The sequence below is a fragment of the Aythya marila genome (genome assembly GCF_965140915.1).
Source record: "Aythya marila genome assembly, chromosome: 1".
In the NCBI taxonomy this organism is placed as follows: domain Eukaryota; kingdom Metazoa; phylum Chordata; class Aves; order Anseriformes; family Anatidae; genus Aythya; species Aythya marila.
This window is the reverse complement of record NC_139042.1, coordinates 190165792-190192910: the sequence shown is the minus strand read 5'-3', so window position 1 is coordinate 190192910 and position 27119 is coordinate 190165792.

Below are 27119 nucleotides of genomic sequence, written 5' to 3'. Positions count from 1 at the left end.
GAGGAGTCTTGGCATCCATTCTGCTTTTGTCTGCATTTCTCATGCTGTCATCAGTGAAGCTTACAAGAGCCACTGAAATCATAGAATAGAAGCATTTGTAAATTTGAATTCATAGTTAAAAGGCATCCAAGATATTTACAAACTTAAAAACATGTATAAAATATTTACATATTTACTTTTGATACCCATATAGCACTATGGCAGGTACCTGAGAAATTGTGTGTTGCTGAATTAACATTACAATGCCAAACTGATGTTAGAACCATATTTTTACATAAAGGAGAAATGTCTCGCTCTGGAATTTTCATATCCAGTGAATATAAATTTTTCAAAAGTGTTCTATAGGCACCATATTGAAACCACTAAATACATAAAAACAAAAACAAAAAATGTTTGTTTGTTTGTTTGTTTGTTTGGTTTTGTTGTTTTGTTTTGTTTTTTATCCCAAAACACATATGAGCTGGTATACAGGGTGCCAAGGTGTTTTCATGCTATGCAAAACTTTGTGTCATAAATAAGTATAGAAACTTATGGCTTTAATTCAGCTAAGGACATAAGTCCATATTTTGTATCAAACTGTGAGAGAATTTCCTAGATGTGAAAATTTGTCTGTGAATATCCCACTTGCTTAAATGCTCTACTGAATGTAGTTCTACAAAAAGACACAAGTAATTATCATAGTAATATGACACATTGGTTCTGAATCTCCTCATCAGTTGATAACCAGACTCTTAATGCCCACCACAGAGTAAAATACAGTTTATTCACTGTCTGTCAGTTCTGTGTAGCTCCTTTGGAAAACACTTCCTCTATGTCATTTATTTAAGTATATAAACTATCTAAGCTTTTTCTCATAGGTCTTTTTGCAATGACTGATGTTCCTTCAGTCTCCCTAGCCTTCATCCTGGTTATTATGTGGTGTTCATCTGTCTTTTCTAGGAAATATCAGTGAAAATTGAATACGAACATGGGAGAACTTTAGGCTTAACTTACATGTTTAAGACCAAATCCTTCCCCTTCTTCCTCCGTCCCCCCCCATTTAAAAAAAAAAAAAAAAAAAAAGGAAAACTCAGATTATCATAGGGTTTTCTTCAGGAACAGCTGTATTGAAGGTTGTGTACATTTGTGCTGCAACTTGATCTTTGACAGAATTTAACTGTGAAGTACTGTTGACAGGACAATAAAATATGGCAAAATGACACACACACACACAATGGTATTGTTCTTTTCTCCCAAGCTAATGCTATAGGATACCATTAACTAACCTCTCCTTCTATCTTAAGCAAAATAAGGGAAGTCCCATAAGATTCAATCCTGTGACTTATTCTGTACCAACCTCTTTCTGTCAATAGCTGTAAACCTAGGGAAATTTATGAAGTTCCATAGCTTTTTTTGTTTGACCCAGACATTTCTTTCCTTAGGCTTATTTTTATTTTATTTTTTTTCAGGGTTTGAGGCCTGGATACTACCCAGCTTGCTGAAGTTCAGTCCTGATGAGACATGTTATAGCAACAAGTTAAGGGAAATACTTTGTTTCACTTGAAATGTACTGAGCTCCTCATTCACATGGTTTGTGTCCAATTTCAAAGTACTCCCATTAGAATGGGAGTAAAAAAATAATAAAAAATAATAATAAAAAAATCTGACCTAAAGGTATATCTTAACAGGGGTAATATAACACAATGGAAAGCTTACTGCTTTGACTGTGACTGGTAGCTCCTGTATGAGGCTGCGGATAGGGAGGATATTCCATTTGGACTTTGCAACATCTACAGGGTGCATATGTGAAGTTGAAACTACTAACCACATTCTAAAAGCTAAAGTTATCCTAAAAACTGTTGCAGAGCTTGACTTCCTGTCCTGCTTGAGATAGTTATCTTACAGGGAAAAAAATAAATAAATCACTAGAGAGGTCAGTCAGCCTCTGGAACTGATTTGAAGCAGAAGCATGAGGTGTTTTCAACCATATCTATATCTAAACAGAGTTCCAAATAACATCTCTTTGCTCTGGCTTTCTGCTAATGGTGAGCTGCAATATCTCAAGGCATTTAGCTGACTGCTCACTTTCTTTAAAGCCATACACAGATGAGGGTATGGGTTTTTGTATTTTCATTATAAAATAATATTGGCACAATTTCAGACGTATAAAAGCGCACCTAACTGCCATATGTAATAAAGAGAACATTTATCTTAAATATATTATTTTTCAGATGTCTTAAGACAACCCATAAAAAAAAGTGGATTGCAATAGTTGCTATAGGTAGTTATGAAGATACTTTTATCATTTTTAAAGAAAAGAAAATCCCATGCTTTCACTTCTTGTAACATTGTCAATCCTTTTTCATCTTTATACTGTACTTCATGCAGTACAAGGATTAATTCGGCTCACTAAATATTAGGTACTCTGTATGATTTGAGACTTTGTAAGCTACTGAAACATCTACATAAGGATTGCAGATGTGATTGAACACTTCTGGGAGATATATGTACTTCTTGAAAACCAAAGGTCAGGGTATGTAGTATGACATTGAAAAAAACATGTGACACAAATTCAAGCAATTCAGGAGTTATGCCGATGGATTGCCTTTATGCCTTTTGGTAATAACCCTTTTTTTGTTTTGAAACTGCTAATAATAATGTATTTTAAAGTGGGGCAGTTTTAATGGTGATGTTAATTAAACCTAGTCACTTGCAAGGAACTTCTTAGTTTTTAATTTGTGCCCTGCAATAGGATTATTCTCTTATGATGTAGATGCTTACAGTGTAAATATCAATTTCCAAGCCAGGTGTTTGAATACAGTCAGTAGAGAGAAATAAAGCACTTCTTGAGTTAGAATCATCAGACCTGTTTAAAGTACCTCTTAAGGATAAGGAAAATCACTCCTTATATCACCCATGTTACTTCATTGCTTCCACCCAGCTTTTCTCCTCAAATTGCCCCTTGGTCCTACCAATGGAGTTACCGGTGTTGGAGGATCTGCTATGGCTGTCCTAAATATAAATTTGAACAAATCAGAGACAAATCATATTTTTTTTGACTCGTCAACACAAGAGACTTCCTTCTTCTTGCACCACTTGCAACATTTCTGACATTGCTCATTTGTGCTTCACTGGTACTTTTTTTTTGTTTGTTTGTTTACTTTTAAGACAAACTGTTTTTTTGTTGTTGTTGTCATTGAAGAATTAATTGATGGTCTCACCTAACAGTTCATTTTCAAGATGGTGTTTTTCTCAACCAATAAAAACATTGGAAGTGGATTTATGTTGTGTGTTTAACTGACGAGATCCCTTTTGTAGAAACTAGCTAGTTCTCCCAGGCGTGTATCACATACTATGCTGTCAGCATAGTAACAAAAATATTCTAACAGTGAAGTAAGGATGGTTGTTTACAAAGTTTTTATCTTTAAAGCTACAAAAAGGCAAAACTGTTGCAACTGGGTGAAATTATGAGTCAACAAATCTTCCAAAAAAAAACCACCACATTGCATTTTCATTTTTGTACCAGTCTAGGACTGCATTAGCAACCAGATCAAAAGCTGAGAAGCTTTTCTTCTTTCTTTCAGGCTGTCAAGATGAAGAGATCATAGCATAACTATCAAGACTTGTCACATTGATTTCTTAAGGTTTGGTGGGGTCTTCTGTGAGTGTTCTTATTTTGTTGTTGCTGCTTTTTTGATTTTATAATCCTCACATGAAGTGGCCCTGTACACCAAAACACAGCAGAAGAGATTTTATTTTTTTTTTCCTTCTGTCCTCTCAAGGGAGTCTAAATCTAGAGATAGCCTCTCTATCTGTATATTCTGTCTTCTGACATGAGAGTTAGAAATCTCTAAAGTCATGTAATACTGCTTCAGAAAAAGAAAAAAAAAAAAAAAAGGCAAAAAGCAAAATAATAAATACATAAATAATAATAATAATAATAATAATAATAAAAATTAAAAAAACAGTTATTAATAATCCTATGCTACAGAGTTTTCAAAGCAAGATGTTGTCAATAATCACAAAAGACCTAACAATAATCTAACACAGAGACACTTTTGCTACCAAATTGCAGACTGTGAGAAGAGAATGCTTACTATAAACTAGATATGGCAAGAGATCATAGGGAAGATCATAGCAGAAATGTGCCTTTTGCTATTACTATTTTTGTCATATTTTTGTTTTGTTTGGTTTTGCTTACTGTTGAGTGCTACTAAGCCTCCCAGCTGTTCCATTACATGATGTACTGTGCTAACAAACAATACTGTTGGAAGGCTCTGGTTTTTTAGCCATCAAATTCAAGTGTGTCTGCAGCTCACAGTATGTGGTAAGTAAAGCAAGGCTCTTAAAAGCACTAAAGGTGATTAAATGCCTCCTCCTTCTTCAGCACATTAGTCAAAAGTAATCATACAAATGTTCCAGGTGGCAGGCCAACATCTAGCTTCTGCTCTTGTGGATACAGCATTGGTGACAGTGCTTGACTTGGCAAGCTTGATAGAGTTTGCTGTCAGAGTAGTCTCCGGTGCCAGTAGCATGTTGCACTCCAAATAAGTGCAGTCTATATCAGCTGCTCAAAGGACTATAGTACTGTCATTCTTAGCCTGACTTTGCCAATGACTTGTGTGAATTACAGCAACATTTTTCTAGTGTGATAGAGATTATATTTTCAAATTTCATTTATACTTAGATTCACAAAAGTTCTCAAGTACCCAAAGCAGCACTTTCATAGAACTCAGGCAACCCAGTACAATCACAACTCCTCCTCTTAGGTGCTTGGAAATTTATAGATCTCATATTTTCCACTACCTTTGGAAACCAAGTGTGTAAACCTGGACACAGATGAGCATTTATATCATTGCTGGTCATTGTGGTTTCCTGTTTATTTCTCTCATAAGCCTCTTTCATATATTACCTATCTCTGAAATAATTTTTATAGTAATAACCTCAAAAAAAATAATTAAAAAAAAAAATCACACCCATACCTTAAAACATTTCACTGCATTTTTAATGCTTCTGAGAAAGCAAGCAAAAATAGGCATGACTGTAGATAAAGGAGGCACTACTTATGAAGATGAATCTTGAATTCTGATCCCTGCTTCTAACACAACTTAAACAATTTATCTAAAAGCAGCACTGTATCAAATAATGTTCAGGGCAGTGACAGGTATCTCTAAAACTTATGTCACCGATTAAAGCTCTCAAAAGTAATCATGTTGCTTCTGCTTTCCCATAACCCAAACCTTGATATCCTTCACGTCTGTCCATTGTGAGAGGGCTTGTTCCAGGAATCTTTACAAACCCAATTGCGGTACAAGAGGCAGAGACTGAGAACCAAACTATTCAGCAGCATCCCATGTGTGTCTTCTCAGAAAATATTTATTTATTTACAGGCTTTGGTGGTAACCAAGTCCTAATTTTGTAGATCTTGGTCATGCCTTAAATTTGGACTTTGAGCTGTATACACAGATGTATCCACAAAGCTTGAGCAAATCAAGCAAAAATTGACATTCAGCTTCAGTTCCTCATGTCTTCACACTTAGTTCATCTTTTATATTGTGACCAAATAGGCCTCAGTTGAGAGAACATTCTATTACTTAATTGTTCCTGCAAATTCTTTTATTCTCCTTGGGGATGATATAAAAAATCATCAGAACAAAATGATATTCCTATATTGGGTATCAAAGACATGATAAATTAGTATCCATGATGAAACTTGACAATTTAAAATATAGAATAAAAAAAATTGATCTGTGAATCATCAAGGATTTCATTATTTTCTTTCAATGGGCCTGAAAAAATAAGAAACATTTACATCAGATGTAAGAATTTTAGCATTTGAACATTTTATTTGTCAATCAAATCACAATGGATTGATCAATGTAAAGACCTAAATGACAGCACAGAAAATAAATATTAGTACATTTTATAGTATCTGCTACTTTTTATTTCAATAAATAAACTACAAATTATTTTTACATATACTATATGCATGTTTACATTGAAGGTGTTTTAATTAACTATTGCTAATTAACTCAAAGTTTAATTAACTTTGGGTTGTGCTAACATTAAAGAAAAAGTATTGTAGGATGCCTTTAGCTGAGTTCAAATTGGTTGACTGGAAACAAATGATATAAAATTAAATTTGAATTTACAGCTAAATAGTTTATTATTTGGCTCTAAAACAAAACAGTTTATATTGGTAAAAATTAAACATTAAAAAAAAAAAAGTGAAGGTGAGAATTGAATGCAAGTTAACTGCTTTTGTTGATTGATTTCATATTTTTAACTTCAATTTTTACTATACTTCATAAGGTCAGCACAATGAACTTAAGAAAAATATCTCACTTGAGAAATTAGATCTATGATCATAATAATAGTTTAGATTCTGTGAACTATTCTACCTCTTGATGTAAGTGCTTCTTTAAGAGTAAACATATTAACATCTATATAATATTGAACATTCTGATCCAAAACCTGTGTATTGTTTCTTACATGGTAACCATTACAAATTATGGATGAAAGGAAGAAAAAGCATGAAATACTTTTCAAAATACTTTTTACAAAAGTATGAGTGTAGCATTAGGATACATTTGCAGTTACTACATAAAACAACACTGTGCTGTTTATCATTGGGTTGCTCTGACATCATATGTGCTGAAAATACTTTAAAATATAACTTCTACAGTTAGTTGTCCTCTGCTTTGCACCTTCTATATTGTTTACATGTGCACAACTTAGGGTAGAAAACTAGTGTTCAGTGTTATGACATTTTAACTTGCTCTGTCCTGGCATAAATTGCTACCTGCAAAACAGAAATGGATAGCAAGTAGAGCTCCCATTGCTTTATGAATGGTTTTATACAGATTCTGACATGGGCCCAGAAAATCGCATGTGGTCAGAAAGCTCATATATAAGTTCAGGAGCTTAATAAGATATCCTTTATGGAACAGCCTTTGAAGAATGCAAATTCACCAAATAGTAACTTTTCATACCTACTCTGTTTTTTTACAAAGATATGATACAGCACAGTCCCCATTTCTTTTGTAGCATAGCTGATAAAGTGATATCTCTGAACACTGCAAATATTAACATTTTAGCTCTTTTTGGCTCTCTTGCAGCTGACAGAGAAGTCTAGAAAGTCAATGAGCATTAATGTCAATGTTAACAGTTCGTACTTAAATTCCCATAAGGTCCGTGACCACAAGATCCTATTCATTTGGAGAGTAACAATTCAAGTAGTTATATTAAATTCACTCAAAGAATCCTGAATTTCACTCACTCACTTTTCAGCTAAGAATCAATGTTGCTTCCAAAAAAATAAGAAGTGATTACCAATGATATACTCATTACAGAATGCATAACTCTATCCTTATGCTCCCAAACACATATTACTGGAATAATATTCAAATCTCTCAAATTCTGATATGCAGAAGAACTCCAGCGATATATTTCTATGTGCAGTCCCATGCTGTTGTGATTTCTGAAGCTTGGTTGGAATTTGAACTTCACATATAGCTATGTTCAGTCACTATTGTCATCACCAAGCTGTCCTTAGTAGTCTTGAATGGTTTCTTTAAACACATATTTTTCTTTATCCATTCTTCATCACCTGCATAAAGGTTTGCATGATGACTACAGTCATTTTATTACTTTTTTTTTTTTTTCTTTCATGCTTTCATTTCTCTGCTAATAGAATATCTCAAATGTGATCTATGGACGTACCAGCATTCACTGATACTTTTTTTTCCCTGGAAGTCTTCAAAAGACGTTTAGATGTAGAGCTTAGGGATATGGTTTAGTGGGGACTGCTAGCGTTAGGTCAGAGGTTGGACTCGATGATCTTGAGGTCTCTTCCAACCTAGAAATTCTGTGATTCTGTGATTCTGTGATTCTCCTCCTGTGGGACTGGGCAGTCAGGGACCAGTGACACAGAAGACAAAATAACATTCAGAATGGGTGAAGCTTTGGAGGGGAGGGCAACTTTCCTTAACCCTTGTCAAACCATATTTTCTTTCTGTAATGTAGGAGGACAAGTAAGGCCACATCAATGCTAAAAAGCAACTCTTGCTTTCTCTAGAGGCACATTGTGATACCAGAAAAGTTTTCCACATTCACTACACTGAGGTGTAACATAATTGAAGATTCCACTGTTAAAAAAATAAAAATAAAATAAAATAAAATAAAATAAAATAAATAAAATAAAATAAAATAAAATAAAATAAAATAAAATAAAATAAAATAAAATAAAATAAAATAAAATAAATTTGTGAAACTTCAGATTTTATTCCAAACTGATAATATAGAAATATAAAAATCAACTGAAAATATTGTTCTCTATTTTTACTGCTGGGTTATGGACATTATGTGATTTGACTGGTTTTAGACATCTGAAAGTTACTCAATTTCTGTCTGTCTCATTAAAATAAATAAAATAAAAGATAATTTGATAATGTGAACTGTTGTTTTTCAGTTTTATAAGTATTATATATATACAGTATAATTTAACACAAATTCATTAAGCTACTTATCAAAAGGCTGGTTTTTTTTTGTTGTTTGTTTGTTTGTTTGTTTGTTTTTTAATTAGACTACATTGTCAAAATCTACCATACTCAGTCCAAATACATTTTTATATCACAGTGCATAGAAATACCAGCAGCCTCTTTCTTGGATAACTTTAATAATAACTTTCAGGTCAAGTTTAATATGCTATGCATTTCAAATATATACCCTATACTATACAAGGATGACCTTACACGCCACAGGGAAAGACACTATCTCTGTGTCTCCATCTTCTCCACTGGTCTTTGCCAGCACCTCATGGGACAAGTGTCAGAGAGAACGGTTATGAATACATCCTACAAGACAACACCGTCATATGTTCTGAGAAGAAAGGAGACTTAAAAGTAGCCTGAATATAGATTACTTATTAAATTCAGAACAAATTCAGGCTGCCTCTGAGGATAATAGGGATGCCAGCCATCAAATTTAAGGATCACTCTGGATTTAAAGCTACTCCCCACACTAGAAAGCTTTGTTAAAATATATGACATTAAAATGTATGGCATGTGACAAACACTCTTTACAATACATAAATACATTTCTATTGTATTCCAAGAACTGTTTTTGGAATGCTCTTCCCAAGGATATTAGAAACTTCAGTGCTTTAAAATTATATTTGAGGAAATAGAAACTTTTTATTTTAGCCTAAGAAAGTTTTGCAATGCTATGTAGGTTTATTTTTGTTTTATTTATTTACTGTAAGCCCATTCTCTAAAACTTTGAAAGGTTTGAAATGAATGTATCTCCTGTGGCATATAAGTAATTGTTTCTTATTAAACATCAAACATCAATTTCATATAGTAGAAGAGTTTTGATGTCAGAAAACACACTGTAACCTTCTTTATTACAATTAACATGCAAAAATGCTACAATAAGTTACATAGTAATGAAAATGCTGTTTAGAACTGTAGCTATAATGGCTGAAAAATTTTAAATTTTTATTGCAATAACTCTGTTCATGATACTAAAATATAAGCTGTATCACCCTTCCATAAAAACTCCATATTTTCAGATGTCTATAAACTAGTCATAAAAAGTCTGCTTCTGGCTGTCTTGGAATATGTAGATCAATAATGAATTTAGGAATTGAAAGAAGAAAAAAAAGAAAAGATCTTGATGGAGTTGATTTAGTCACCTTTGACATTTAGTCTTTTTCTTAGAAAATCAAGAGACCTAAATCCTGGAGGAATGACTGGATAAAACTCTACTTGTGAGTTTATCTGTAAGTTTAAAAAGGGAACAAGATCAAGCTTTGAAATCCATTGTAGTTTATAAATGCACTCATTTCTGATGAATCAATTTCAGTTTAGTCTTGGTTTTACTCTCTGTGATTTGGGAATTTAGTCATTATCTGAACTGAAATAATTGGTGATTTTGGCTCAAAAAGTTAAAAAAAAAAACCCTTTCTGATATTTAAATAGAAATTTTAAACTAATAATATTTCTCTATTTACTTATTTACAAAAAGTGTATGAAAGTCCATTTAGCTGGCAGGTGGAATTGCAATTGCTGGAGATATTTTATTTGTCCACAACTGAAAGACTTTTACTTGTAGGACTCTTCCTTAAAATTTTGAATTCCCTTCCCTTCCCTTCCCTTCCCTTCCCTTCCCTTCCCTTCCCTTCCCTTCCCTTCCCTTCCCTTCCCTTCCCTTCCCTTCCCTTCCCTTTTTTTTTCCTACTCTTTTGTAAAATTTCTTCAGGTGAAAGTGCTACACTTTATATGCTTTCTTTCAGCAGTTTCTTCCTTGCTTTCTGAAGAAATCATGATGAGCTGAGTGAAACTTGATGCTCAAATTCTGCGGCATTTGTTCTCATTTGTTAGCCTTAATTGCTTTCTTTAGGGCTTGAACCTGGATCTTGCATCTTTAGAGTTAATAATGATTTTTGTTGTCATCGTTTCTTTTTTTTCCCACATAATGTATTTACTATTTTTTAATTATTTTTTATTTTTTCACGAATTCAGAATTCATCTTGCAACTTGCCATTAAGAACTTCACATTAAACAAAACTCTTATATGCACACAGTGAAATGTAAAGGAAAGAGTTCGCATATTCCTACAGAAATACAGAGAAATCAGGTATGTCAAAATTTGAAGCCAAATAACTTCAGAACCAGATTTTATTTTCAGACTTAATGATTGTGCTTTGACAAATAATTACCTGAATTACAGGTTTGAAAGTAAAGAATATGTAAAAAATTCTTACAATTCTTTAGCAAAGTCTTTTTTTTTTTTTTTTTTTAGGATAATAAAATTAGGCCAAAATAAGTGAACTGATTTTTAAAAAAAGGCTTCCAAAAACACCGGATTTAAATATTACACTATATTTTTAATGTGTGAAGAAAAGTACTCTATAGCTTTTCAATATCCGTAGTAGGAGAATGTTTGATAAGAACCTGGAATTAAAGACTATAATGACTTTGTGAAGTGTTCTAATTTGTATGGGAAAACCCATTACCTTCCTAGAGCAAAATGTCCCAGATTTTCTACTGTGCAATGTTAAAAAAAAAAAAACAAACAAACAACAACAAAAAAAAAAAAACAGGCAAGCGGTGAATTTGAATCCCAAAGAGGCCATCTGTACAATCTATAGCCACACATGCTCATTTGAGTGGGATTTCATTATATATAGCTGCTATAAAATTGAATCATCAGATAACTTTGTATGCATCTCAACCTGATATTTACTACTTCACATATTTGAGAAGTTGTATGGGTAGAATGCATCCATGGATACATTTAAACAGGTTTGTCTCTTGACCATTTGTGGTGGGATGTTTTTTCTAGTATTCTTCAGGGAAAGGGATCTAAATCCACAGGGAGAGAGTTACATTTGTGCAAAAATCCCACAGGAAAATAAGGAAAGGTCATTGGCATATTATTCTGGCTTGACCAATAGAATGCAAAAATATCCACAATAATTTTTATTATTGATGAAGTTTTTTTCTTGTTAATCAAGCAACAGACTTATCAACTTCCTTTCAAATCTTACAAAGTTGCTCATTCTACAACACAATTCTTTGCTTTATACAAGAAAGTGATATTATTTACAATCTATCATATAGCATGTATGGAAATTGCAGTATATCAAATCAGTTCAGCTTCTTCCTCATTTATTACCTGTATAATTTTAGACATGAATTTTACTGCCCCAAATGATTTTAATGCCGTTACAGTCATGTTGTATGTTGCACGTTGCTGAACAATTTCATACTTAAAATTATATAGATATTAAAATACTCCTTCAAACCATGAATAATAAATAAACATTTTGTACACTTTAGAACATAAATATAAACCTGGCATTTCATTATACCTTTAACTAAGAAGTTATTTTTATTTTCTTGCTATTTCGTTCCCCTGTTTCAGTTAAAAAAATATTATGCCCAATTTTTCTAGTTAATTAGCAAGCAGAAATCTTGATGAACAGCAGGTATTTTTATGCTACCCATGAATAGTTCTATCTACTATGCACGCTTATTTCTATTATCTTCGCAAAAATCTGTGAGCAGAATGCAGCTGCATGCTGGGTTATTGACAGGATTAAAGGAAGCACACAGATAAAAGAAAACAATGTGCTTGGGGAAATAATTCTTTTTGCCCATAAAATATAAATCACATATTCTTAATTGGAATGTGCTTTGGGATTTCTCTTCTTCCTACACTACATAAATGTCTGCAATGTTACTGCATTTTTTGCAGTGGAAAGAAGAAAAAAAAAATCTTTAAAAGAAGAGTAAAAATACGTTCCTAAATTTTCCTTTGCTTTACCTGTACTATGGTTTGTAATATCAGTGAGATACTGTACTTACCTCTCAAAGAAAACTCTTTAATAACAGAATTTAATAAACTTTTCAAAGGATTATCACAGAGGCAGTAACATGTTAAAGATGAACAAAATGCACCTCTCTATTTATATAAAGTAAAACAAGAGATGTTTGATACAGCATTACTTTATTACTTTTCTCTCTAAGAACTTTATCAGGTTTTACAGTTCAATTAACAAATTTACTGAAAAAAAATCTTAAAATTTTTCATCAAAATTTAACTGCCAGAAATGAGGTCATTGCTATCCAACCGCCTCCTTGGCTTTTTCATAGGGCAGGTGTGGTGCTAGCACACAAATTTCAGTTTGCTGCCCTTAGTATTTTTAATGCCTTCTACCCACACAGTTCACACTGTTATGTCATAGTACACTATGACAGTTGATTGATCAATGAGGTTGTGGCCATGCCAGGGAAATGTATGAGGCCTTGCTAAATTCAAATTCTTATTTAATTAATTAGCATTTATGAGCAATAAAAATTAAAACTAAGAGAGCAATAATACTAAACAAAAATATTGTTTAAATAATAATATTAATATAACCATAAATAATAACAAATAAGAATGCTTAAAAAACACATGCACAATTTTTGCTCTCAGACGATCTACCCACTATCTACAGTGCATGCCATTACTGTATGAGAATTCATACTCTTGTGCTATATTCTGATATGCAAATTCAGGACAGCTGTTTTACCTGAAACTGTAAGGACAGGGTCATGAAAGCTGCAGTCCAGATCAAGATATAATGAAAGCCTTATTTTGCCTGGAGTCCAGTGATGAAAATGAGGCTCCAAGTCTTTGTTCCTTGAGGATCCCATGCTTCCATAGGATATCTTGAATATCTCCTTCTCTGGAGATATTCAAGGCCTGTCTGGACGCCTACCTGGGCAGCCTGCTCTGAGGAACCTGCTTTGGCAGGGGGGTTGGACCCGATGATCTTTCGAGGTCCCTTCCAACCCCTACAGTTCTGTGACTCTGTGATCTTGCTGGGCCAACTGGCTTTCTGGGCCAAGATGTTCCCCTGTGGTCTTTGGAGGATATATCCACAAGTTAAGGTGCGAATTTCCATTTATTTATTTATTTATTTATTTATTTATTTATTTATTTATTTATTTATTTAGTCAGCAGTGTCTGTCCTCATCTGAGCATAATATGGCCAAATCAAATATTACCTTTGCTGACTGCATTCTCTTTCACCAGCTACTGCTGGCTTATTCATTAGAGTACTTCAGGGTGCTAATCTCCAGGCATCAGTGTGTACTTCATGTCATTTCGGGTTCACTGCTGTCACTAATCTCCAGGCAAACACTGCATACTTCCTTGCTCCATTCATCTTTAGATCCTCTTTCTTACAGACAATAATGGTAAACATTGTATTCACATTTGTCTCCAGCAAGTTCATGATGCCAGGCTAAGGCTGTGCAAACTCCCCCTTCCCGTCAACTCTTCCCCCAAGAAAAAACAACCAACACATAAGTTGTTTAGTTTCTTGCATAGGAATTTAATCATTTATTTGTTGACAGTTATAACAGCTCTCATTAAATTAAAAATTATCTTCCCTGAGCCTCTAGCAATAGAATTATCATTCAAGCTAATATTAGCTTAGTGACTCCATAGATAGCATTTGAAGAAAATGCTGTGTAAAATGTGAAACAAACAGCCCTAACAGCAGCATCTGGATCCAGGACTATCTTTTCCATTCTATGATCTGTGAACAAGATCATCACTTATTCTTACTTTCCCTCTTTACCTAGGCAAGTTGTGCATCCTTTTCTGCAGAGTTCAATAGCTGTGAAGATGGCTGTCACCTCACCATGCTGGAGTGGACAGCCTGCTGGGGAGGGCACTGCCCAGCATGCTGAGGAGTGTTGGTTTCAGTTCTTTCAAATAGATGTGGAGGAATGAACTTGGATCTCACCTACTTTGGGGTACTGTTTCAACTAGTAAAGTATAATGTAGAAGCTCTGCAAAACTACCACTGCTACTCATTGCCTGCTGTGCTTTGGAAAAGCAGGTCTGTCTGGGCTTTCAGAAAAAAAAAAAAAAAAAAAAAAAAAAAAAAGGAAAGAAAAAGACTTAGCAGCACACCTTTGAAAGAGGGATCAGAAAGAGATGCAATCATTAAACAAGTAAGCCATAAAGATACAGCTGAGACTCCAGCCTGTCCTCAGTATGTCCCCGCTAGATGGCTATAAGTAGACCCCTTTCAGCAGCCTGATTTCTCTTGCTGATTTTCTGACACCTGTAACCTTTTCTGCGTATTATGTATAAATTCTGTGATTCTAAGAGAGCACTCTGAATTTCCAACATCTGGTATGGAAACAGTAGGCATTTGAATCCTTATATTATGTTACATAAATTCCTGCTTAGAAGTAATACAGGTGCCTAACTGTAAGCATTCATTTTTCTTTATCTTTGTGTCTCTTTAGAATGTCCTTCTTTTAATGTAAGTTTTGGCTTCAGTAACATATTACAGTTTGGATTTGAGATATATCAATATTTTCATTAATATATATATGACTTTGAGTGGTTTATAACATAATTGTAAAAAACTAACTTCAGTAACAACGTGATATATGTGGCCTGTTTAGCCCAAGGGGAACACAACATTTAGTAAAACAGCATGTATTTTTCCCTCACTGAATGTGTTTAGGTATATGTGGTGAGCTTTTTGAGGTCATCAAAAGTGGAAGAGTAACAGTGACCAGAATACATAACAAGCATATCCACTGTAGTTTGCTGGTACCCTCAGCCTTGACCTAAAATAATTCAGGCCATTTTCCTAACAAAGTTTACCCAGTAGTGCGAAATTATCCCAAGATTTATTGTGGGACTCTGTAATGGGTGAATATAATGAACTGTTCACTGAGATTACCAAACATATGTGACCTTGTGCAGATTTTGTATAAGGAATACAAAGCATAAAACTAACTAGATGAAGATAAAGTGCAGTTTATTCCTATATTGGACTTTCAGAAAATTTTGTTAATTATTTTCACATGTGCCTTGGTAACCAGACTGACAAGGAAATTACTTTCTGTTTAATTACTGTATTGGTAGAAACGTATCCCTAGAAAGTCTGACTTAATCCTGTGAAAATTTCCCCATAAAAAAATGAAGGGGAAAGCAGTAGGTTTTTTTTTTTTTTTCAGACTCCCCAGAAGGTTTGGTGTGTCATGATAGATTTCCAACATAAACTCTTGTGAGAGTTATGGGCTTTACTGATGAGTTTAGGATTTTTTAGGGAGTGCAGGCAGACCAGAAAGTCTAAATTATGCTACAAGCCACCCTGTCTTTAACAATAGATCAAAAAACAGGAGAATATAAAGATGAGTAAAGTCTACCTTTTCCATGTCTTCTCTATAGCTGTATAGCTTACGCATTTAGAGAACATAATATTGCCAAATCTACTATAATAACAAAAATATATATAAATAAAATAAAATAAAATAAAATAAAATAAAATAAAATAAAATAAAATAAAATAAAATAAAATAAAATAAAATAAAATAAAATAAAATAAAATAAAATAAAATAAAATAAAGAAATGTTTCTCATTTTATACAGTAAAAAATCCTGACAGCTCAGGTTGATAAAAATATTTAGACAATTAATGTTATTTCATATACATCTAAATACTAATTAGGTATAAAAGAAAACATACACCATACACCACACTTTGACTTCTAGTAATTTGGGTTTATAACAAAAAACAAGAAAACCCATGTGGTCAGCTCTGCACTTTGCTGTTTCTCCCTACTTCTGATTTTACAGAAGTTTTTCTACAGATCACCCAAAAAAAAAATCACAGTCCTGTCATAAAAGAAAATCTTGGCTGGAATGACTCCATTCTTTATGCCATAATCTTAACTCGTTAGTTCTCACCAGACCAGTCTCTTATTGTAACCCCTCTTGTATTTTTAACAGTAAGAAATCTCACAAGGCACTGGCCAGAGGGGATTAAACAGGAGCAGGAGGGATAGAAATGTCTGCATGTAAACCTCTTTTGACAGGATGTTATTTTGGGGCTTATTTTGCAGAGTGGAGATGAGTCTAAAATACAATACATATAACCAATCCAGAGACATCCCTGGCATGTGATATTCAAGTATTTCACTGAAAACACTTTGCATATTCATAGAAAAATATCAGAATTATAATACAAGGTTATCCAACATTAATGTGAGATACAACCTCTATTGTCCTGTTTTTTTTTTTGTGTAGTGATATCAAAGAAGTTTGAGACTATAAAAAGTTGTGACATCAATACTCTAGGTATAACTTCTGTTGCAAGAGTCAATAAATAATTCAGGATTACATTTGGAACTCAGTCCTTGGCACACCATGCTGTGTCTGTCACACTCTCTTTAGGTGGTTGTGGTGTGGCAGTAGGGAAACCTGGTGATAATTTTTGAAGCTTTGCAGGAATCATGACAGTGTTGCTACATGGTAAAGCAGAAAGCTTCACTCCACTCCTAGGACTCTGGAAAATAACATTTCTTTACACAATCCAATCATTTAACATTGGTCAAAAAATGAGGAATACCTCAGGCTGGAAATTCTTTCATCACAAATGAAAGAAAATCATCATAAATGAAATAAATGAATTATTAATTGTCTCAGAAAATGGGGAATCACAGAACAACATCTAAATGTAACTTAAGGTTAGATCCTGGAATAAATTAATAAATTTGCACCAATGTGCTTAAGTTAGATGTGATAGAAAGCATAAGCAAACTAATGCAATATTATGTGCACTATATTTATTAAATAAAGTGATGGAAAGAATGACAAAATGATCAAATGAAAAAATGACAAAAGGACTGGTCTTTCAAAAACAGATGTTCAGACTAAATACACCCTTTTTCTATCACAGTGTAACTATAATATATAATATAATATCACTGCATAACCCTTACTATGAGTAAACACAGTGTAAGAATGCAAATACCAGAGCAGAGATTCCCTGCAGCACATGGAGAACACCATGCATATGGATATTCCCAAAGGACCCACAGCCCAGGGAAGACCTGTGCTTGAGCAGAGGAGAGGTGTGAAGGAGAAGGAACAGCAGGAAGAAATGCTGACCATAGCCTCCGACCCCAATATAGCTTGGGTGAGCAGAGAACTCTGGAGTGAAGGAGTGAAGTTGAGAACACAAAAAAGGAGGCAAGAAAAAGTGTTGTTTTAATGTTTGTCTTTTTGTTTCTCACTACCCAATTCTAAAAATAGGTATCTATTTTTATTGACAATAAATTAAGTTAATTTTCCCCAAGTGTTGTCTATTTTTCCTGCAACAGTAGGAGGAATGCAACAGTAATAATTTCCCTGTCATCATTTTGACCAATGTGATTTCTCTTTACTGTTTTGTGTATTTTGATTTGTTTTGTTTTGTTTTTCTATTTTCACCCCTCACCCTGTTGAATGAGTTTTGTAAGCATCTGGGTAGGAGTTTGGCTTTTGACCAAGTCTAACCCACCACATCTAGACTAATTCAGATCTATAGTGAAACTTGTCAGCATTGCCTAACCATGTAGGTACATCAACAGTACAAAAACTGCCTTTGTGATATGCATTTTTACTTTTTTTCAAATTTGATTACAGTCGAATAGTTTTGCTGATTTAAAAAGATAACTACTTAATGACTCATGTATAGATGCAAATCTATGGAAAGCAAACATTTATTTTTCATGGAATATGTCAAAAATCTTTTAAGTAGCTATATCTCAACATGACGTGAAATATAACTGTAGTTGCTGACAGAATTAAAATAATCTATATGACACTTTGCAGCAACTTTTTGCTTTGTTCCTCCAGTACATCCACCTGGAAATTCTCAAGATGTCTGCCATATCTGCATTGACTGGGGTTTTGTCACTGGAAAATACTCAGCAGACCACAAATACAAACCATTTTCCCTGCTAGAACCAGATGTTCTAACTAATGCAATAACAACTATACTTTTCATTTAAAAAAATAAAAATACATCAAAATATTGATTAAAATATAGTGTGGGGTACATGTTTGTTTCATAGCATACCTTCAGTTTACAGGAAAACATATTGGAGTAAACAGTGTTCTCCATTTGACAGATGTTTAGTCTGTTCAATCTGATTATATAATGCAAAGGAAAGGATACAGAAAGAAAAAAAAGAAAGAAAAAAAAAAAGATTGTGTTTCAGAAAATTGGTTCAAGTGTATTACTGAAGCTGAATTCTGTATTTCAGATACACATTATAGCTACCATAGCAGGTCAGTTTTATTAGCAGTACTGAAATTCCCATGTAAATCTATCTCACCTTATTAATAAAGCCTCTTTTTTTAATTATTATTATTTTTTTTTATTTTCCAGATTTCCCAACTACTTAAATATTTCTAAAAATAAATCTTTTTTTTTTTTTTTCCTCATCAAAAATTATTTGCAGAATTTCACCTAGATTTCTGATGAGCTTCTGGCTGACTGAAATTTCATTTCTTGGAAAGTGAACTGTTCATCAAAAGAATAAAAATAAAAATAAAAAAAATCACATAACCATGCTGGTAATTAAGACCTTATGTGACTTATATGCTCCTGAATGCAATAATTTTCAAGTTTCAGATAATATTATCTGTCAGTATTTTATTTCCAGTTGCACTTTTTCCATAGAAGTCACCTTCCACCTTATTTTTTTTAAAGGTTTATTTTATTTATTTTCTTTATTTATTTATTTTACCAGTGCACAACTGTTCTTTTATTTCAAATTACTGGAATAATGTACAAGAGGAAGAGGCATGTTGATGCTAAATGAACTGATGGTTTCATACATTCTGTTGTCACTATTAATAAGTTACAAATTGCCAACTGTTACCACATCATAAAATACCAGAGAGATATACTACACTAAGTATAGTCAAATAGTTCTTGTATCTAAGATACCAGTGTGTGGTAACTTTTGGCAGAAGCTAACTGCTTAATAGCTCTCAAGAATCCCAATAATTACTACATAGACTGCTATCACAATTGATGTCCCTGCTGGCAAGGAAAAGAAGCCAAAAACAAAACAGGCATGGAATCTAAACTAGCCCTTCAAGTATAAAGTCAACTCAAACTAGAAAACACTGCAAGTTTTTCCTGCTCTTGTCTTTTCAGGACAAGCACTTTCTCACTTTTTAAGGCTTCACAAATCACTTATCAGGAATATTAATTTATCTTTAAATTAGACTCAAAGAAGAAGGGATTTATTGTTATGTGATAATGTTTGCAGACGTATCTTGACTGTGTTACTGAAAGCAGGTGACTTCATGCCTCTCATTAGCAAGGGATCTCAGTATTTCACAGTCACCTTTCAAATGATGCTGAGCAAAATCCACCCATCCTTATTTTATTACAGACTGAACAGCTGAAATAACTACAGAATTTTCATTCTGGGACCAACCACTTCTCCCCATTTCATTTTTTTATTTTTTATTTTTTCAAAACAAATGAGAAAGTAAAGCCATAATGGACATCATGGTATCGTATTATTCAAATCCTTATCCAAGTAGCTTGTACTGTGTCACAATGAATATGGCTTCTGAACAGAAGCCAGATGTCTGCATCTGACAGGAAAGTAAACTGAAGGAATTTGGATGATCACAGTGTATACTCTGTATATCACAGTGTATAGGCTTGTTTACACATGAGATAGTATATTAAAACTGGACAGCCATTCATCCTAGCATGGAGTCTTCCAATATCAATGGGAGCATTTTAGGAAGCACCTACTGAAATTTCGCAGTATTCAACATGTAGGGTAAAAAGATCGGAGATGGTACATTTCAGGCTGAGTGAAGCATGAGGTGGTCAGTAGCTGTTTCATGAGCCATCCGATCATCCTACAGAGACATTGGTGCATTTTAAAGCAGACATGGAACAGTAATGCTTTTGGTATCCACTTTTAATCTGTGACCACATAAATCTGAGGTCTTCACTCATCAGAGAGGTTATACTGCTCTCTACACTGGCACTGAAGGTGCTTAGAAAAACAATGCTCAGATGTGTATAATTATTTCTCATCAGGACAAGCTCATAATTTTTGTAACTCCATTATATCCAAGGGAAGAATGCCTGCATTTAATTTGTCTGTTTCGTTTAGTTCAATTCAAGGTCTAAAAAACTACAAAGACAAGGAGGAAATTACGCATACAGGTGTTGACTGATGGCTGAATTAAAAAAAGATAGAAAGGACAAAGAGTAACAGTCCAAATCAAGCTCAATACAATCCGTTTCTAAGAATAAGTGATAGAGACTATTATAGCAAAGAAACTTGTGTAACACCTAAAAGCTGTTCTAAGGCAGGAAGAATTATTGCTATTTCAGTTTCCAAGTGTATTATCTGAAGACAATTGTAAGGCAATAGAGACATTTGGAAATATTTACCAGGCAAGTTTCACTAACTTTAATGTTTAGAAGTACATAACTAAAGAACATCCCTTAGCAAACAGACTGTAAAATACTGGGGTCCAGGAAAGCCCCTCACTCTCAGAATCAGGACCTGTGACTTGAACATTAACTTGGAATTCTTTAGAAAAAAAAAGGCAGATGGCAACAATTGCAGGCAATAGATGTCCTTTTCCCATCACATCTGCACCCCTGTCTCCAACATGGACCTGGAAGGTGAAGGAGTCCATCAATACATTCCACTAGCAGGAGGTTCCCTCTGTCTAGTTTTCACCCTTGTGACATCTCATGAACAATACAAAAAGGACAAAACTGACTTAGAGAGCTTACAGAACATGTTCTCATGATGAGAAAACACATCTTTTAACTCAACTCTCTTATTTAGCATAAAATACCAGTCAAATGAGGCAGTCTATTATTTTCATATCAGTCAGAAACTGTAGTTAAACTGTGAGCTTTTGTGAATGGCTTTGCCTTTGCTGTGTTTTTACCTTGAATCAATTAACTGCCATTCAAACATACAGTTGTGCTTCTTATGATTAGAAAAAGCCATAAACCAGCTATGGAACACCATGCTCTTGAAAGAATTTATTTATTTATTTATTTATTGAACGAAAATGGACAGTTTTCTATATGATTTCTGCAGTACAGATTTAAATAAAGAATAATATCCTAAACAAACAAATAACAACAACAAAAAAGGAACTTAAAATTGTTATTTATATAAGAAGGTAAAATTGTTAGTTTCTTCCTACACAGTTCTGAGGGTTTTATCCCCATTTAATTACATGGGACTTCCCTACAAGGCCATGTTTGACTTAGCTTTATAACATCATTTGGATAATTACCTTTATTTATGGTATTGTTTAGAGTGTGGAAGAACTGCTGGAAGCTGGTCTCTGGAGATTACAGATTTGCCAGGCATTGTGACTATGCATTGTGTTTATTTTCATTGTTATTCTGTTCAGCCATTTCACTGTGGAAAAACTTAACAGCTTGCATGCCATGGTGACATTGCACGATGCTGTTAAAACACTAACGCATACCTGGAATGTCATGTCAGGAGAAGACATATTACATATGCATAGCAGCACCAGTATGAGTTCTATCCATAGAACAAGTAATTTTTGCTGGATAACCATTAGTTATGTGATGTAAATTATGGCTTACATTTATGAGGTCTTTTAGTCATGTGATTTTATGGTGTCTAATCTGAGTCCCAATCCCAATGTTATTTGTTCATTCTCTCAAAAATATTAGTGCCTGGAAAAAATAGGACTCCTCATACAACAGTTTGTAGGTGAAGAGCTGATTGAAAAAATGTGGCAGCAGACCCTGAAGCATCAATAGGAATACATTTGTTTATGTATGCAGAATACTCAATTTAATATCAATTTCCTACTCTGCTAGTGTTAGAGACAGCAGTCCATACACCACATCGCCACTGGGTTTTCCTGCGCTTTCAGAACTGGTGGCTATATATGATTTGGCCATTGAGTCTGCAAGGACAAAAAAAAGGGTTAGAAAAGTTTTTCATTTCAGTTATGCTACTTCTTTCAGACATAGACATATATGCTCTTAAACCAGCTCTTGCTAAAATGCTAGTGTATCTTTATCTATCTATCCATCCATACATATGTACATCCATACACCCTCTTTCTCTAACAGGCAGACTTGTTTGTAGTCAGACTCTGGACATTGATAAAAGCAGAAAAGCAGTGAATAGCTCACTTTCTCCTTTCCCAAAACTGAGTAATCAAATGAGGATACATATCCACGTTTACACTCATTCCTGTCCCTCAAGGCAATACTGTTAACTTTTAGCATTTCAAAATTACAGGACATGGAAGAAGCAATAAGGCTGGCTTTAAATACATGACAAACTGTTCACAGAATAATTTTTGCTTAGGAAGCAGCATCTGGATTTTGTAGAAAAACAAACAAACAAACAAACAAAAAACAAACAAACTATATTTATATATATATTAAATATCACAGAAGAGGTTTTTTTTTTTTTTTTTTAAAAAAAAAAAGAGAGAGAGAGAAAGAAAATGGCTGTCCTTAGTCCAAACAAACCATAAGCTACTTTGGGAAATGTTTTTAAAGTCTACATTTCACAGAAAGTAATCTTGTCACAGATGACCTGTCTCTGCTCTGTTCAGTATGTTCAAATGACTTCCAGTGTGAATTTAGAGAAAGTTTGAACTCATGCTTTAAGTTTGGTGTAGAAAGCAATAGAGGACAATAAATCTGTGTGCAAACAGTGTCCATGACACAAGGAACTGGGCATACTGATGGGAGAAACAATCACACAGGAACAAAAACAGCCAGTTGGAGGCTCTATAGCTCTGATCCTGGGTCAAATACATGTACACAGGATATATGAAGCAGAAGGTGGGTGACGAAGGAAAAAGAAAATATGAGGAAATAGGACAAAAGATAAATAACATCAAGGAGATTTTGTTCCATTTTCCAATTCTTTTCCAGTTCCATTCCACTCCCATATCCATAATGTTCTGAAAGTTTACTCTAGGAGGAAGAACCTAGAGTTTAAGGAGCACAGAACACGTAAATTCTTATAGCTCTGAAAAAAAAAAAAAAAAAAAGTAATAAAAAGAGCAAAACATAAATAAAGTATTAAATTTTCACAATGTTTTTAGCAACCAATAACAAATTAGCTAAGTATTCTGTTTTGTTGTTGTTGTTGTTGTTGTTATTTTTTATTTTTTAGAATTTGTCTCACATTAATTCAACAAGATTTCAAGATTTTACATTCTAATAAAGTGATCATGGTCTGTATTAAAATGCGGACAGACACAAATTTTCATTTGTCTCATATATTCCAAGTATTCAAGAAGAGGAAAAAAAAAAATGCTTTTTATGGGATAACACTTAGATTTCATGACATTGGCATGAAGCCAAGTCAGAGAAATAGGTGTAAGATTATTCTACTAAATTTCTATTAAGAATTTCCTTAAACATGATTGTTCTGGCTTTTCAGTGGAACCCAACAGGATAAGGGGAGTTTTTAACTCCACACATCATTTTCATTCCTTCTCACAACCATTAGATTTATATATAGAGAACCAAAATAATGCAGAACCAGCATAAATTGATACAGCATTATGAGACTATTTTTTTCTTAAATTAAAAAAATGATATATCCGCAATGTTCTCATTTTCTGAAACTATTTTACTGTAAAGAGAAACTTCCATTCCTTCATCAGATTTTTGATGTGGGGACAGCTTTAGACACAGTTGGTCTCATTTTTATTTTCAGTCCTGATAAATATTCCCACCCAGGGACAAAATCTACTATTGTTTCTTCTTTTCAAAAGTGATTTAAATTCATCAGGTTTCACCTGTGTTTTACAGAACTTTCTACTCTTGTTTTTATTTCCTTCTGTTCTGTTCTGTAAAGGTGTCAAATGATCTTTTGAGGTCCCTTCCAACCCCTTCAATTCTGTGATTCTGTGATTCTCTGAGAAGTGAAATTCCAAAAATGTAACAGTGCCTCTTTCACTTAGTAGTCACCAAGTATTTTATTTAAAAATGAAGTACATTTTTCCCCATCAGTATGCTCCATAAACAAAATGTGTGCAATCAGAAGAAAATTAGACAAGTAATATAGAACATAAAAATGTGTTGCCTAATCCATTGAAGATTTTTTTTTTCACCTGTTCAATTAGTTCTTCACATTAATCATTATTGGTTATGTTACTTGAAAGTGGAAGAGAAAAGCAGATAGCCTAACATAACCTTTTTTTTTGTGCAATTTAAGCAGTGAGAGGCAGCTGCAATTCATAATTTCAAGTTTCAGCTGAATGTATTTTGGGGATAGTTTTATAGATGTCTTTCTGCAGCTAAAAAGAAAAAGCCTCCATTTGAGTCATATCTAAACATGACCACATAAAATCAAGTATTTAAAAATTCTTCTTATTTAAAGTAAGAACATATTATAAACCATAGGTTCAGAAACATATGTTCAGAAATTTAAGCCAATAAAAAGAGAGTTTTCCACATGATGTTGTTTCTACAATAAATATTTTCATAACTCATTTTTTATATGAATATTACACCTGTTATCCATTCAGGTATTGATGTAACTGTATATAAATGTATGCATATATATGCATATGTGTGTACACAAAGTATATATTCAAGTTAAAAGAGAAAAAGGTGTAGACTTGATATTTTATTTAAAGGTAGAAAATCATTAATCAGTAGAGCATTCAAAATTTCCTAGTGCATGTTTTAAAAGAAAAAACTTTCCAAGTCTCTTTTGTATACTCTTTGTATTCAAAATATAATTTAAAAATGTAGAAGGAAAAAAAAAAATCCATCTCTGGTGTTACCTTATTAATTAAAACTTGAGGATAATCTGATTCCTAAAAAAGGACAATTATTCAAAAGGAGGAGAAATAATTATTCCTTCAAAGTGCAGGGAGTGATCGCATAAATATTTGTAGAGAAATGACCTCTCTATGGTGTTTATGGATGTGGGGTTAAAAACCCTCTTTAATTTTCTGTGTGGCCTTTCTGTTTGTGATTCAGTCATTTGATTGGGATGGTTCCAGGGGCATTAGCAATACAGGAAAGTCAGTGAAAAAATAAATCATATGGAATGGAGAAGTAGAGGTAAGGTAAATAATTTGTAAAACAGCATAGCAACCACATATCTCCAATAAATCATTGACATGTAGAAACTAGAGATTTAAGGGAAAGAAAAGGGCAGAGACAACAACAGCACTTCCACTTTGTTCAAAGGAGTTGTGGGGATATTATCATACATCCAGATGAACATTTTTAATGAAAAAAAAAAAAGGTTATAGAACCTCGTCTATAAAAGTCTACCGTTTTGTTTCTAAATATGGAGTAACCTAACATCAAGTCAAAATTCTTCCTTCCTTCAAGACTTGAATATATGGTGACTCTAGCAGTAAGAATCTAGTTGGACAGAAATGTTGGCAAGTGTTTTCATGTTGTCCGTGCTCTCTTTAAAACTTGACAGGTCTGTAATATTTACAAATTTATAACATTTATAAAACTTGTGACATGCTACCTTGCAGCAAGGTCCATGACCAGGATGGTCTGTGATGATGAATGCATTACTTCCACCTGTACAGAAGGCACTATAGTCTGGCTGGATATCCATTACCGCCTACCCTGGAAGGTCTTCATCTTTTCTGAATTTAGGCACCTGGTAGAAATTGCTGGTTGCTGCCAATTCTTTATTTATGATACTGATAAGAAAGAGAGGTACTCACAGAAGAAAGTACCTTGTCTTCAACCTGAAACTCCCCCTGGAGGTTTCTCTCTCTCCTTGCTGAGTATACATCTATTAGAAATGTTCTTAAGTACAATAATATTTAAGTATAGTGCCTGGAGATGGGTTAATCAGAACCCTTGAGACTTTCTTTCCTTGTAGAACTGCTTGTTCTATTTAATCATAAACTCTCTGCAGAATGGACTGTAATAATTTCCTATCTGGTAGCCTGGAAAAATGGTTTTAAAAGACAATATCATATATATATATATTATATATTATAATATATAATATTATATATATATAAAATATATATTATATATATAATATATATAATATATATAATATATATATTATATATATAATATATATTTTATATATATATAATATATATATAATATATATATTATAATATTATATATATATAATATATATATAATATAATGTATATTGCAGAATTAAGTGAGGTACATACTTCAAGCACAGCATTTTATTTTATGCTTATCAATAACTGTACTTTGAAAAATGCATTCTCCACTAAGTTTACAGTCTTGACTTAAAACCTTCCAATGACTTTAGTCAGAACAAGACTGGCCACTTTTTCATTACATTAAGATTTTATTCAATCAGCTCTGGAATAGTTGTAATTTTAGTTTATTAGATTTGGTGCAGCCAAATTGGAAAATGGTGACAAAGTAAGCTAAATTTTATGTGTGCTGTTATACAAGTTATTTGAAATAATCCTTGAATTAGAAACATTACATTTGGGCATCTGAAATATCATCAATCATTCACATGCAGTGTTTTTATTTGACAGGTCCTGAATAAAATAAAAATAAATAAATTACAATACAAAACATTTTGTAAAGAAAAGTAATGCTATCTAAATCAGAAACCTTATTTGCATTTTATGTATTTATTTATTTATTTTACATGTATCCTTTTATCGTTGTTTGCATAGATCAGATTTTGTAACCTGGTTGCTCAGATAGTAGTGCCTTGATACCAGTTGCAGGCCACTGCTGTATTTAAAGCACAACAGATTATTTCCATACACAGACAGAGATA